The sequence below is a fragment of the Humulus lupulus genome, chromosome 1 (assembly GCF_963169125.1).
Source record: "Humulus lupulus chromosome 1, drHumLupu1.1, whole genome shotgun sequence".
NCBI lineage: Eukaryota > Viridiplantae > Streptophyta > Magnoliopsida > Rosales > Cannabaceae > Humulus > Humulus lupulus.
Window position 1 is genome coordinate 291,504,726 of NC_084793.1, and position 17,197 is coordinate 291,521,922.

Here is a 17,197-nt window from a genome sequence, read left to right on the forward strand (position 1 = left end):
GATCTATTCCGACCATGTCTTTATGTGACCAGGCGAAAACTCCCTGGTTCTCTTGCAAGAATTCCACCAGCGCCTGTTTCGCGGTAGGTTCTAAATTCTTCCCAATCCTTACGATTCGAGTCGGGTCTTTTTCATCGAGATGGACCTCCTCCAGGTCCTCGACGGGTCCAACATTTTCTTCAAAATCCCCAAAGCGAGGATCCAAATCTATATCCTCACTTTGGGCAACACCCTATTTGGTGACTTTTCCACCTGATTGGGCTTGTCTATCTTCCGTCATCTGCAATCGTTCTGGGGTAGCGCTCCTCGATGCTCCACTTTTTGCCTGTGATCGAGGCGTTATAGCATTCCCTGGCCTCCCTTTGGTTTCCCAAAACGCATCCTACTCCTGCGTCCGTTGGGAATTTCATGGCTAGATGCCACATGGAGATGATTGCCCTTAATTCAACCAGTATGGGTCTTCCAATAACGGCGTTATACGCTGAAGGACAATCGACCACTACAAAAGTGGCGAGTAATGTCCTTGAGGCAGGCGCTGTACCCGTTGTTACTGGGAGTTTGATCATTCCGGCTGGTGCGAGTCCTTCTCCAGAGAAGCCGTATATGGTTTGATTGCAGGGCTCCAAGTCCTTCACGGACAACTTCATGCGCTCCAGCGTTGATTTATACAGGATGTTCACCGAACTCCCTGTATCGACCAGTACTCTTTTTACCATCATATTGGCCATTTGGATATCCACGACCAGCGGATCGGAATGTGGGAACCGGACGTGTTGGACATCGTCCTCAGAGAAGGTTATCCCGCACTCCTCTGAGCGGGCCTTTTTCGGCGCTCGGTCCTCCACAGTCATCATCTCGATGTCCTGGTCGTGGCGCAGAGTTCGCGCATATCGTTCTCTAGCCTTTCCGCTATTTCCAGCGAGGTGTGGGCCTCCACAGATGGTTAAAAGTGTTCCGGCTACGGGGGCAGGCTGTAATGGTGGCGAGCGTTGGCGTGTGGACGTCTGCTCGTTGCCTCCTGGAGCTTCTCGTTGGGAAGTTCCCGAGGCCCGTACGTACCTTCTCAAGTGTCCTTGTCTAATGAGGAACTCGATTTCATCGTTTAGCTGGTTGCATTCATTAGTGTCATGTCCATAGTCATTATGATAACGACAGAATTTGGTAGTGTCTCTTTTCGAAATGTCTTTTCGAATGGGCCCAGGCTTCTTGTAGGGCACACTAGAGCTTGTGGCCTGGTATACCTCTCCTCGAGACTCAACGAGGGCAGTGTAGTTAGTGAACCTAGGTTCATAACGATTACCCTTGGCTCGTTTATTGTCGGAGGTGGAAGGCTCATTGTGTTGCCGTTTCCCACCATTCTTGCCATTACCGTTGCCGTTTCCGTTGCCCTTGCCGTTGCCATTTGGTTTGGTGCCATTGGCGGCTTTGGCGGGTTCGGCAGCCTTTTTGCCCTTGTTCGAGGATTTTCCATCATCGGCAATGGCTTCTTCGAGTTTGATATACCGATCAGCTCGGTCTAAGAATTCCTGGGTGGTTCTGACCCCATCCTTACGACGACTTTTCCATAGGGGCGAACGGCGTCTCACTCCCGCGGTTATAGCCATCATTTTTCCTTCGTCCCCGACTGTCTTTGCTCCGGCTGCCGCTCGCATAAAGCGCTGGATGTAATCTTTTAGTGATTCTCCATCTTGCTGGCGGATCTCAACCAGTTGGTTTGCTTCGGTCGGGTGGATACGACCTGCGTAGAACTGTCCGTAGAACTCCCTCACGAACATTTCCCAGGAAACTATGCTTGCAGGTGGGAACTTAAAGAACCATTCCTGCGCGGCTTCAGAAAGTGTTGCAGGAAAGATCCTGCACCGAGCGTCTTCGGACACCTTCTGAATGTCCATCTGGATTTCAAACTTATTCACATGCGAGACGGGATCTCCGTATCCATCAAAGTTCGGGAGCGTGGGCATCTTGAACTTGCTGGGAGTCTCTGCGTTGGCTATTCTTTGGATAAATGGAGTGCCTTTTCTTCTATCGTGGTCAATATAAGAGGTTCTTCCTCCGACCAATTGTTGCAGAGCCTGATTTAGTGCGTCTATCTGGGCTTGCAAGGCAGTAGGAATAGCTACGGTCTCTGCTGCTGGGGGGATGTTCTCACCATGCTTCTCTCGACGATCATTGAGTATGTCTCTTAGATCTTCCTCTCTCCTCCGTTGCTCGCTACCTCCGAGCCGGTTGAAGACATTATTTTGCCGGGGTTGCCCCCCAGCATCTTGTCTATTTGGCTGATCATCTTGAGGTATTTGGCTCCTGCTCTTACCTTTATTTCCGTTCCTCCCATCAGCATTGTTCTTGCCTGAGTCAGCCTCGTTGTAGCCGTGGCCATCTTTGAACTTTGACTGGCTATGGTAAGACTGGTTGTTCCCTCTATTCCCGTCTCTGGCAGAAACACCCCGAGCGTTAGGGGGTGGCCTGCGCTGGTCGCGATGTCCCCGTGCATTATCATGCTGTTGGGATCCACGGACCGCAGAGCCTAACTCCGAGTCTCTCCTGTTACCAGGAGGGTAGTGACCCCTGTTCGCTTGGTGTGGCCCATCATTCTCGCGGCGTCTAGGACTACGAGGCTGTCGCTCAGCCCTATTCTGCCTTTGCTGCGGGGGATTACCTCGAGCAGCGTGGGATGGTGGATCTGCCTCGGGGTCCAGTGGGACGTCGTCATGGGGCATCTGGGGTTGTTCAGGCCTTTGCGGACTTGAAGGATGGACCGGTGGGCTAGGATTGGGACCTCCCTGGGGTGGCCCAGTTTCAGGTTGATTAGGCTGCGAGGCAGGCGCGGCCTGATTTCTGGCCAACAGCAAGGCCGCTTCAAGGGCTGCCATGGCCTCAGTCTGGCGGCGATCCACCTCCGCTTGTCTCTCGCTCAACTCCGCCCTCTGACGATCAAGTTCCTGCTGCTGCCTTGCCATAGCTTCTGCGGCAGTCTCTTGATTGGCTCTCAGACTAGCCAGCTCTTCCTGCAACGTGCCCAAGGTGCTCCTCAAAGTCGCATCGTCCATTTCCTCCTCTTCAAAATCTAGTTGCGGTTCATCTTCCGCCATGCTTGCAGGGGGAGGAGGAGGTGGCGGATTCGACGGTGCAGCGGCGGCGGTCTGAGCAGCTTTCTTCCCTGCTTTCGCCATTAGTTTTATCAACAATGATGAGTCGCCCTCTCAATGAAAGCACCAGAATGTTGACCCTCGATTTAGCCAACTGACACGGAGTCAAAATATGAATGATATAGACGAATATGTATAGATAATAACGTAATGACAAAAGTAAAGAAAACACAGTAATTTATAGTGGTTCGGTCCCAGAATCTGGTAATGACCTACGTCCACTTAGAATGATATTGATATGGGAACAAAAGTGTGATCAGAGAGCTTGGGCTCAATGAGTTTCAACACTCCTCATCAACAATACTAGTTTTCACAGATAATTTCTATATTTCTATGGTTTTCGGGCTGCCAAAGGTCCCTTCCCATGAGCCATCTCCTGCTTTTTATAGGCTCACGGAGGGTTGCCCAATATTTTTACAGATATTATCCCCTGAATCATGGGATATTCAGAAGATTGCATGAAATAAATTCGGGATACATAAGATCTTTCCATAAATGTTGCTTTGCCAGCGGAACCACCGACCAGTCTGGTCGTGGTAAAAACAGGCCTGTCCTGCTTCTGGTGTGTCTTTTGGTCGATACTCTAACAGACGCTCCAGGTGTCAGGCACGTGTCAAGAGATTATTCGCCACGTCAAAAATGCTAATTTATTGGATAACACTCACATTCCCTGGTTATTTTCTAAGGTAAGTGTTATCCCCAAAAATTGGAGATCGATGACGTGACAATAGAGGTGACAAGTGGCAGTAAAAGACACATTAATAGTCAATAAATACATTGACTCCTCAGAGTTGTGATAAAGTTACCCGGTAGACTGATGAAGAGTTTTGAATGCTTGAGAGGTGTCATGTCCAAGCAAGTGCACAAGTGCACCCGAGGAGAGTACTTGGGCTAGGGTGTGCCCGGTCGGATTTTGGTCCGAAGAAAGTCCAAGGTGTGATCGGACCTTGGTCCGAGGAGAGCCAAGAGGTGTGGTCGGACCTTGGTTCGAGGAGACCCCAAGAATTTGGTCTGAGGAGACCCCAAGGGTGTGGTCCGAGGAGACCCCAAGGGTGTGGTCCAAGGAGTCCCCAAGGGTGTGGTCCGAGGAGAGCCCAAGAATTTGGTCCGAGGAGAGTCCAAAAGGTCTGGTCCTTATGCATATGTCCAGCAAGTGCATGGTTGTCCAAAGAGAGAAATGGCATGCTAGAGGAGAGTGCCATGTTAGAGGAGAGACATGGCATGCTAGAGGAGAGTGCCATGTTAGACGAGAGGAGTGCATGTCCTACCACCATGCACATATCCGACCAGCAAATGCATGTCCTACCAGCAAGTGCATGTCCTACCAACAAATGCATGTCCTACCAGCAAGTGCATGTCCTACCAGCAAGTGTATGTCCTACCAGCACTTGCATATGTCCAGCATGCATGTGTCCGACCAGCACTTGCATGAATGGTCAGTAGGAGATATAGGTCGACCAGATAGAGGAGGACTAAGTCAAGATTCCCAGAAACTGCTTCAACAAGAACTGGTCTTGGCACACGCGAGAATCTCTCATTCTTCCCACAAATTGGGGGTTTTGTTACATTTTGAATGTTTTTTGTAATTTAAATACAATAAATATAATGAAATATCCCGATTCTAGGGGATATCAGATGTATGATCCTAAGCCTATAAATATATGGCTTATGGGATCAGAAAGGGGTTTCTGCTGCTTCTTTTGAGACTTTTGGGAAATTTTGGGTCTGAGTTTTCTAGAGAGAGAAAGTACTGGTATCATAAAGAATTCTTGTATTTTTGCAATCTGTACTGAAGAAACTCAGTTGGCTCAGTCCATCTGATCTTGAGTACAGATCTATAATCACAACTCTAAGTGGATTAGGCTATTACCAACATATTGGGGCTGAACCACTATAAAAATCTTGTGTGTTCTTTATTTTCTTTATTAAACCGTCCGTGTCGTTTAAATTCTCTTGAAGGTTTATCGTTTTTGACGTTCTCACATCGTTGGCCAAAAACGCGGTCAACAGTAAGGAAATTAAGTAGTTAAGCTCTGTTAATGTGTTTTTCTAACATTTCAGGTAGGAGAAGGGGACACTATGTGAGGTATGATTGGCTTGGGTTGTCATTTATGTAGTTATCTCTACCCCAAGTCTTGATCCTTACGTTATTTATGTGACATTGTTATGGATTGAACTTATCTTGATAAGTGGTGAATATATATAAGACTTATCTTGATAGGTTGCTAGAATATAATAGAGCTGTATGTTGATAGATTATGTTAGATATGGATATTTTCTAGTTTTACGAATTTATGTTAACAACTTATGACATTTTCGAATCTTTTATAGTTTTTATGAATTTATGTTAATAGATTAGTTATGAAATTTTATAAGCTATATATTGTTGGTTTTTCAATTATGTTTGTTTTATGTGATAACTACACATTATGTTTTTTGATGTCTGTTAGCATTTCCTTGTTGGGCTTAGAAGCTCATTCCTTTATTATATGATTGTATGCAAATAAAACACAAGTAAATGTTTGAGTTTGACCTAAGCCAGCAAGTGTGTGTATCATGTGAGGGACATATAGCTGCTAGAGGTCTTGGACACGCCAATGATTTTTATCTCTTTTCTAAATAATGGTTGTTGCATTTATTTTATCATTCTTTCAAATATAATTATGTTTTAGTTTTCAAATTGGAATTCCAAGTACTGTAAACACTTTTTTTTTTATTTGAGTCAATAAAGCAGCAATCTATTTTTAGCTATGTTTTGTATTTGATTTATTCAAGTTATGGAAAGTTAGGGTGTTACAGATACCAAGGATTATATGCATATATTGAGATGAATGGACAATCTGGAAATAGTTGATTACTTAGACTCAGACTTCTCTGGTTATATTGATTCACGTAAATCAACATTTAATTACGTTTTTTATATTTACCAGTAGAGCCGTGTCATGGAGAACCTTGATTGTTACTTCCACTATAAAAGTTAGATTCATTTTTTGTTTTTAAGGCTACATCACATGGTGTATGACTAATTTTTTTTATTTTAGGCCTTAGAGTTGTAGATTTTATCTATAGGCCATTGAGAATGTTTCGTGACAATTCAGCTGATGTTTTCATGGCTTAGAATAACAAAAGTGGTAGTCGAAGCAATCATATCGACATTAAGTACTTAGTTGTTAGAGAATGTGTTAAAGAAAATAAAGTGGTCATTAAGCATATAAGCACTGAATTGATAATAACTGATCCTTTGAAGAAGAGCTTGCCACCTCATAAATTCAAGGATCATGTAGTGAATATGAGACTTGGTTCCCTTATGTAGTTTTTTATTGTACAGTTGAAGTTATTATCAATGAAACTCTTATTTTGATGTTTTCTCATATTTATGCGCATCTTATTTTTATTTGAGAAATTTTTATCTTCATAGGACCTTAATAAACATAAGGTTTATTCAATAAGTTGCATTGCCACATAAAGTATATTGTTAAGTAATAAATACATTGTAATACATGGAAGATAATACTCGTCATAAAAGAGGACATATTTCTATGATTCATGTGTTTGTCACCTAACAAGGATAATCATTGGGTTTAAGTGGTACTTTAGTTTAAATGCTAACCAATTGGGAGAATGTTAGAATATTATTAATTAACTAGAATTACCAAAAATCATAATTCTAATTGATCCTGATTAAAGTCAATATTGAGATTAATTGAATAATATTCTCGATATGGTCAACATTAATTCAATTAATCAATTTTATATATTGAGTTACCCAATATTGCATATCTTATTGATTGTCAAATGTTCAGATATCAATATTCTCAATATGGTCAGCATTAATTCAGACCTTGATGGAAGGTCTCACCTATATAAATATAGGGTTCTGGTCCCCAAACTCACTGCTCATTCTCATACTCTATCTAAAGAATTAGTGAGAGTTTGGAAGTCTTTTACCCTCACTAACTCTCTTTCTTTTATTTTTGCAGATCTAAAGTTCGTAGATCGATGTTATCAAAATCAATGGTTGGAAATATACTGTATCAACCCTTCTTAATATTTTATTCTGTGACAATCCTATTGATTTTATTTCTGCATACGTATAGAATTGTTCATATGCTTTTAGAATTTCTTACATTAAAAGTGAGCAAAAGTGGAGAGATTATTAATGATATTTAACATTTTATTACTACATTAAAATCTTTCTATAGTAATAATAATGGGATCAACATAATTTTATTACTATGAGAAGGATATAACTTAACAAAATTATATCTATAAAATGTTAAAAATATCACATTTAAATCTAAATTAAATAGTAATTGATAAAACATGTAAAATTCAATTTATAAACATTGATAAATGAAAATGACATAAATATATAGCTACAATGTACATATTTATATAATATTGGAAATATGCAAAATTATTTTAAAAGTCTAAATTTATAATTAATTTTATCATGAATTTTTAGTATGTATAAGATAACATATATAAAAATATATTTAATATCAAGACAATTATTACTATGTGGAAGCATATTTTTTAAAGGCGCAATCACGAAATATTATAATTTATTACATTGTGAAGTTTATCCTGTTTTATAATTGGTTCCAAGTTTGGGCTAAAACTTTTTATAACTATACGAGAGCTTTTGAGCAACACTTCACGGAAGTTTTACTATATAGGCAGCGCTAAAAATCCTCAAACTGTATTGTATTATTTTGAATGATTAATATTATTAACATGTTATTGTTTTTAAAATTAAAATTTAATTTGGTGAAAAAAAATTAATAAATAACTTACATAATTATTGATCGTACAACTTACTTACAATAACATACCTTAGTTGTTATATATTATATAAGTAGCTATCATTTTACTTAATTTCGTATTGTCTTTCTTGCATTAATAATTTTCCTGAACTTTCTTTTGTGCACTCACAACTATGTCTAGTAACGTTATGTAGATTTTTAATGGGTTTATATTTTTTTGAATCCTGTGTTTTTTCCTATTATTTGTTTGGACCCTGTGTTTTGACAAATTACTTTTTGGATCTTATGTTTTGTAAATGGTTAAAATAGAACCCTAAATTCGATTTTGGTCAATGTTTTCTCAACTAAAATCACAAATAATTTACCAAACTAACAATTCAGAATAAAAATAAAATCATTCTACTTAAACTGTATTGTTAAATTCAATTTTTTTTTCATCAAAATTGAGTTTAGGGTTGTATTTTAACAATTTTACAAAACATAGGGTCCAAAAAGTAATTTGTCAAAACACAGGGTCCAAACAAGTAATGGGAAAAAACATAGGATCCAAAAATGTATAAACCTTTTTTAATATATATATATATATTAATTAAATGATGAAATATATATCCATCGACTAAAAATCCAAATTTGTCAAATGAGGTGAAATCAAGAGAACACAAGTTGTTATTGAACTTGAACTTTGACTCAGCCTTTGGGTGAGGTACGAGCCTAAAGACTAGCAGTGGCTTCTCAATATAAGGTACTTGTCAAAATGAATGTAGTGGGAGTACACTGGTACTTTGATAGTTATCTTTGGACAAGATGGATAGAATAACATTCAATAAAGTATGTATTCAAGATTGTTGAGATGATATTGAATGATAGAATTATAGGGAAAGAAACAAATAATTCTCAATGATTAGTTTAGAATTGAATGTGAAGGATAGGCTTTCTTTAAAAAGAAAACAAGGTTGGATTGTGTGAGACTTCAAAAGGAGAGTCTAGTCGTTTTCTAATGAAAAGTCTCAACTGTGGATCTAGTCGTAGGTGGGAGGTCATCCATAAGTTTGCAAGGAGAACAAAAAGGAGCTACCACACCTTATCGAGGTAATAGAGTCACTACCCTATTGTGATTTGATGAAAACTAGGATTGTGTGCAGTGCATTTTCCTAGATGACCTACATCAAGGACATTCATTGTATCCCATGACATACTCCTTCCCTCTATGTTTTAGTCGCTGACTTATGTGCCTTCAATTATCAAGTCTAAGGTGACTCACTAAAATAAATAGGGGCTTAGGGCCTATATGTCGCCCTTAAGACGTCGCCGCTAATAATTCGACACTAATGTTGATTATTAGCGGCGACAAAAAAGTCATCCCTAATAATTAATATTAGAGGCAACAGTTTCGCCTCTAAAAAATTGAAAATCACCCCTAAATATCGTGTCTCTTGGATAAAATTTTGTCCCTAACAGTAACAAGTCACCCCTAATGATATAATATTAGCGGCGGCAATACTATTATTAGCGGCGACAAAAGTCGCCCATAATAATTTTATATAATTAAAAAAAATAAAAAATATTTAATAAAATAAAATATTAGCGGCAATTTTTATATTATTAGCGGCGACAGAAGTCGCCCCTAATAGTGTTATATAATTAAAAAAATAAAAAATATTAAGTAAAATAAAATATTTAAATAATTTTTTAATTCATAATATCAAAATTAAATATGCATAAAAATAATAATTTGTTCAAATTACATAACTAATATAATATTATCCAAATTAAATATGCATAAAAAAATATATTAATTAAAAGTTAATTTTTAATATAATATTATATAAAATATCTCATCCCTTCATTGCCAACAGTGGCTGTAGTATTTTGTCCCCTTCTTCTGGTGCCAACAGTGGCTATAGTATTTTGTTACTCCTTCGGAAATGCAAACTTTAATAACTTCAACAATTGGTCAAATGTGTTGTTCGGTATCTCCCCCACCACTTTCAAGTGCATCAACTTAGCTAAAAAGTTAAGCGATGATATCCAATCACAACTCGGATACAACTCAGCTTCAATCTCGTCGGTAAAAGGAAATCGTCAACGACGTCACGCATCTCATCTACGAGCTCATTCTCATCCACCTCATCATCAACAACATCTTCCTCAACTTCCCCATGGTAAATCCACTGTTCATAACTCAGTTGGAAACCCCAATCGAATATATGTGCCTGAACGACATCCAAAGTTTGCAATCTAAGATTCATGCATCTGATGCATGGACATCTTATTCTCCCATCACAATCTTTGTGTTGTGACGTCATATTCATGAAATTTCAGAGACCATTCCAATAAGCATCAGTGGCACGATTTCTCAATTTCATCCAACTCTTATCAATTGCCATCTACGGTAAATATAAGAACATACAATTTCAAAATATTAATTATGTAAAATGGTTCACTTGGTCAGTGAGAATGTTTACCAATTTTATTTTGTTTTATAAAAAAAGTTAAAATGAAATAAAATAAAATAATCAACAAAAATTACATCTAATACTCCTATCCCGACCTAGTAGATCTCGTGGAGAAAGTGAGCAGACATCTTGTACTCCCCACTTTTTCAAGATATTTGAAGAAATATCTTGAAAAAATGAGGAATACTAGATGAATGCATTGACTCAGATTACTATCCCCAAGGCATCCGCTAGATGTATGTCTATGACTTTCTGTTATTACAAATAATAGCAATTATCACTTTGTGATAATAACCATCATATCCTGTAAAGACCATATCCCGACCTCCGATCCTATAAAGACCTTATCTCGACCCCTGACACTATAAAGACCCTATCACAACCCTATCTCGACCCTATCCCGACCCCGACCCTATCTCGACCATATAAAGACCTTATCCCGATCCTATCGCGACCCCTGACTCTATCTTGACCCTATAAATACCCTATCCCAACCATATAAAGACCTTATCCCAACCCTATAAAGACCCTATCCCGACCCCCGACCCTATCCTGACCCCTGACCCCTGACCCTATAAAGACCGTATCTTGACCCTATAAAGACATTATCCTGACCCCCGACCATATAAAAACCCTATAATGACCCTATCTCGCCCTACCCTATAAAGACCCTAACCTGAGCCCGGACCCTATAAAGACCCTATCTCAATCCCTGACCCTATCTCGACCCCTGACCCTATAAAGACCTTATCCGAACCCCCGACTCTATAAAGATCCTATCCCCACCCCGACCCTATCTCGACCCAATAAAGACCCTATTTCGACCCCACACCTATGAAGACCCTATCCCGACCCCCGAACCTATCCTGACCCTATAAATCTACAAAAAATTGGGCAACATCTCCCCTATACTAAGGACATTTCCATCTATAAACAGTTAAAAATAACTATTCAAACAACACACAATAAGTTTCTTCCGTTATCACCGCAACACACATTATGTATCTCAGAACCTACTTCATTTTGGATGAATATTTAGGATATTCAAACTCCTTTAACAATAGTAAATAATAATAATAATAATAAAATAAGAAATAAGAGACACGTACCAATTAATAAAATGATCTATAAGAAAATGCTCCAAATGAAAACGCTCCAAAAATTACTCCAATTTATTTTCTCCAAAAAAGAAAACAAAGTTATTAATATATATATATATATATATTTATACAACACATAAAAAACACATACATATACACCACACACACATATACATTTATATACTTATATATACACACATGTGCATATATATATATATATATACAAGGCACATATATATATGTATACTTAAATTAAAAACAAATGAAACTGAAAAAATTTAAAAATCAAATATATATGCAATATCTATACATATACACAAACACATACAAATATATATTAATATACATAGACATACACAAATATATATACAAAACTGAAAAAATAAAAAATATAAACTAAATATATATATAAACTCGAGACGGTGTGGGTGTGGAGGGGCGCGGTGGCAGTATCCTCGCGGCGACACCGGCGAACTCGCAGCGGCGACACTGGCGAACTCACAGCGGCGAAAATACCTCACGGCGGTGGGAGAGAATAAAAGAGAGAAAGGGGAAATGGGGGGTAAAAATAATTTAGAGGTTCGGGTTTATGCTTTTGAGGGTTGGAGAACACATTTTTGGCATCAAAATTGACTTTTTTTTGGGGGGCCGGGTGGAGATGGGGTTTTCTGAGAGAAAAAGGTTGGGAGGCGGTGGTTCTAGGGATTTTACTCGACTTCCCCAAATGAAGAAGATGATCGGGGCCTGGGGTATATATTGGACTATTAGCGGTAACATGTGTTGTCACATATAATTTTTTTTATTACATGGCGACTAATAGCGGTGACATGTGTCGCCGCTGATAGTCCAGGTGTCGCCGCTAATATTCTCGGGGGAAAAATTGGTGGGAAAATTCCCATGTTTTTACAATGCCCTAGGTAACCAAGATCGTTACAATGTGTTTTTAAAATAGTTCAAGACCTGCTAATCAGGTTGTTTGAACATAATTGTGTTTCTAAAGTCATTTGACAGGTTAGGTTAAATGATTTTGATCATAAAATGATTGATTTTCATTAAAATAAAAGTTTGATACATGGGATCCCAAAAATAAGGTTTACATGGCGGAAACAACTCTCAAAAGTTAATACAGCTGTAGTTAGTCTAAATGGAAAAATACATGTTTGAGCTCTAGTTCCTGTAATTCCCTCGGCCGTGGTGGTCGAGCAGCAGTTGATGTACACTCTGCCCCCAAAGCTCTCCAACTCATGGTTTGTCTAGCTTCCCATTGCCTTTACTTGCACCACCTAGCACCCGTGAGCCAAGGCTCAACAAGAAAACTATAATCAACAATCATAGACAGCAATAAGAGCATATAACAAACTTCAATCCAATCAGTTCAATTAATCAGCAGAATACAAGTATTAAGCTAGGAAATGTTAAACATATACTTTCAAATGTAACTCAGATATTTAGGTGTCGGTGCCCTTAGGTCGAGCCCTCTGGTTATTTAGCTGACCTCGACTCGCTTTGGCCGAGCTGCGTTCAGTACGCTTATCATCAGCTCTAGCACCCTTAGGCCGTACTTTCATATCACACATAACATATATATAATTCACAGAACACATATGTTCAATTACAGGGAATCTCAGTCCCGATCACAACCACATGGGTGCAGTTTTCTTACCTTAAGTCATAGGCGCAGCCTCTTGCTTCTAGAGGGAGGCGGGCCATGACTTGCCCCTAAGGGTCGCAGCATGCCTATAAGTCAGCAGCCCTCCCAGGGCCTTCTGGGGCACGCGGGCCGCAACGCCCATGAACTGGGCCGCGGCACTCAACCGTGAACCCAGACCCTAGGTTTCCAGTGTTTTTCCCCAACTCTCAGCCCCAAAATCAAACCTTAATATACATGCCAGTCAAAACTAGGTTTAAATTTCCAAACATCACCTCAGAAACAACATCTAAAGCCTAGAATATTAATTCAATTTCCCCTAAACCCCAAATTTAGAAGCTAAACCAACATTTCTAAACCTATCGAAACTCAACCAGAATTCAACATAATAGAGCTTACAATCTTACCTTGATGATGGTGATGATGACCCTAAGCTGCACTTCAACACTCCTAGCTTAATTCTCAACTGATTCCACCACTTCCAGCCCCAATTCTAAATCTTTCCTTCAAACTTCAATGCCTTAGAGAGAGAGAGTGGGAACGTGAGAATGGAAGAGAGAGAGAGAGCTGGGACTTCTAACACCTTCCAATTAATTTCTGAAGGTCAGTTCACTTGATCCCCTAACTAAATGGACCAAAATGCCCCTGAAATAAACTCAGCCTCCTACTTGCCCTTAAGGGTAAAATGGTCATTAATCCCGATTCCCGCTAATTCATTGAGTCATCCAACCAATTCCCAATTAATCCTGTCTTGTCCAACTAACTACCAAATACTTACCCGTTACTCGATAAATCCCAAATATACATTAAACTTTCCAAAAAACCCAAAGCTCACCCTGAGCCGTGTATTAAACCCCGCTGTGACTATTCCGCTAATCCGCTCACTATGATCGCCTCGAGCCATATACTACAAATATATCCACATAATAATGTGGTCTCAATCATTTAACACATACAATCACATTTATGCCCTTAACGGGCCAAAATTACAAATATGCCTCTATAAACAAGAATGGACCCACATGCATATTTAATACTCATAAACATGCATCTAAATATATTCATATCATCATATATATCATGCATGCCACATAGTCACGCATTTAATCAATAAATCACACAAATATCCAATTATGCCCTCCCGGCACGCTAATCAAGGCACTAAACCCTAATAGCATTTTTGGGTCGTTACAACTATCCCCTCCTACTTAGAATTTTTTCCTCGAAATTTACCTAAATAACTCGGGATACTAATCCCACATAGCTGACTTAAGCTCCCAAGTCCCTTCCTCAACCTTGTTATTCCTCCATAAGACTTTGACTAAAGGAATTGTCTTGTTCCTCAAAACCTTATCCTTCCTATCAAGGATTTGAACAGGTTGCTCCTCAAATGATAAATCAACCTGTAACTCTAAATCCTCATATCCCAATACATGGGTCATATCTAAGACGTACTTCTGAAGCATAGAGATGTGGAATACGTCGTGAACTCGTGATAGTGATGGTGGCAGAGCCAATCTATAGGCTACCTGCCTGATCCTCTCCAAGATCTCAAATGGTCTTATGAATCTAGAGATCTACTTGCCCTTTTTCCCAAACCACCTCACTCCTCGTAATGGTGAAACTCGCAGAAACACGTGGTCCCCTACCTGGAACTCCACGTCCCTACGCTTAAGATTAGCGTAGCTTTTCTGTCTGCTCTACGAAGCGAGCATTCGAGCTCGGATCTTCTCAATAGCTTCATTAGTCTTCTGAACCATCTCCTATCCCAAATACCTCCTCTCCCCCATCCCATCCCATCCCAATGAATGGGCGACCTACAATTCCTTCCAGATAACATCTCGTATGGAGCTACTCCAATCGTTGATTGATAACTGTTGTTGTATAAAAACTGAATCAACAAGAGATACTTACTCTAAGATCCCATGAAGTCTGGCACACACGCTCTAAGCATGTCTTCCAGTATCTAAATTTTCCTCTCAGTCTGTCCATCTGTCTGTGGATGAAAGGTTGTACTAGCCATATTGATCAGCTTGGAAAAATAACTACCCAAGTTTATCTGCAATCAATGACTCGGCTGGTCAGGCAATGATAACAAGTTCATACTCATTCCATGGTCCAACGCCAATATCCAGACCACAAAGCACAATCATAATGCAAACAGGCATTTAAACAATTATTCACATACGGTACCAATGCAAATAGGTACGCCTTAACATATTCACATAGCAGTCAAGGGCTAGGCCCTATCAATATATCTCATGCTCCCTATAAATCATACATGTTAAAGTTAGAAGTTTTTTATTATAAAATGATTGATTTTCATTAAAATAGGAGTTTGATACATGGGATCCCAAAAATAGGATTTAAAGGCAGAAACGACTCTTAAAAGTTAATACAACAATAGCTAGTCTAAATGGCAAAATACAGTTTAGAGCTCTAGTTCTTGTAATTCCCTCGGCCGTGGCGGTAGAGCAGCTGTCGATGTATACTCTGCCCCCAGAGCTCTCCACCTCATGCTTGGTCTAGTTTCCCTTTGCCTTTACCTGCACCACGTAACACCTGTGACCCAAGGCCCAACAAGAAAACCAAATTGAACAAAACATAGGTAATAACAGAGCATACATAGCAAACCTCATATCAATCACTCAATAGAAATAGAATACAAGTATTAAACTAGACAACGATGAACATATACTTTCAAGCATATAATCCAATCTGTAATACAAATATTTAGGTGTCGGCACCCTTAGGCCGAGCCCTCTAGTTATTTAGATGATCCTAGATCGCTTAGGCCGAGCTGCGTTCAATACGCTTATCATCAGCCCCAACTCCCTTAGGCCGTACTTTCACATCACACATAAGAGATATATAATTCACAAAACACATATGTTCAATTACAGGGAATTTCAGTCCCGATGACAACCACATGGGTGCAGTTTTCTTCCCTAGAGTCCCTAGCGATGGATAAAGAGCGGTCCCGAGCACGATCCTTAGTCCTTAGCCTTAACTGTAATCCTAGTCACAAGCAATAGTGGATAACTGTCAAATTCTAATCCAATTAAGTGTTTTGGAAACAAATACTAGCCTCTGAGTCCTCGAATTCTACTAAACCGGGTAGTAGAATTCATCCCGTGCGCTTAGATTAAATTCCACGAGCCTAAAAACAACCATAGGCCAAAATTTTCTAGGCGGGCTGCTACCTGGCCCTAAGGTTCGCAGCGCGCCTCAAGTTAGAGGCACAACCTCTTGCATCTGGAGGGAGGCAAGCTGCAACTTGCCCCTAGGGCTGCGGCACGCCCTCAAGTCAGCAAGCCCTCCCAGGGCATTTTGGGCACGCGGGCCGCCACGCCCATGAATTGGGTCACGGCGCGCTCCCGCAAACCCAGAATTCCTTGGGTTTCCAGCATTTCCCCCCAACTATATCCTCAAAATTCAACGTCAATTATACTCCCAAACCCAAACCAAGTCCAGAAACGAGTCTAGGACTCTTAATTACATAGTTTAAGCATAAAACACCAAAAATTCTACTGAAACTACCATTCTAATAAACAATAATTCTTCACTCAAAACCTAGACAAACGCAACCTAACAATCTAAATTCCCAGTAGAACAGAAAAAGATTCTTACCTCAATTTGTAGCTTGATCATCAGAGTTTTCTTTGGCTAGTCCTAGCTTTAATCCCCCTGTTTCTCCCAGCTCAAACCTAGCTTAATTCCCTGGCTTTTTCTCCTTCAAGCTTCAAAGTTTCCCTTAGTTCTAGAGAGGGAGAGAGTGAATGTGAGTGATAGGGAGAGAGAGTGTTTTGTGAGATGAGAGAAATCTAGTGAGTCATGCCCATTCCTAGAATCAACTGAGAGTGTTCCCTTAGCTAAGAAAATACCAAAATGCCCCCAAAAACCAATTTAGCCCTCTCATTGACCATAAGGGTAAAACATCCATTAATCCTGATCCATGCTAATTCCTCGAGTCATCATACCAATTGCTAGTTAATCTCGTCATGCCCAACTAATTTCCGAATACTTACTCGTTACTTAATAAACCCCAAAAAATTCTCCAAGTTCCCAAAATACCCCTAGG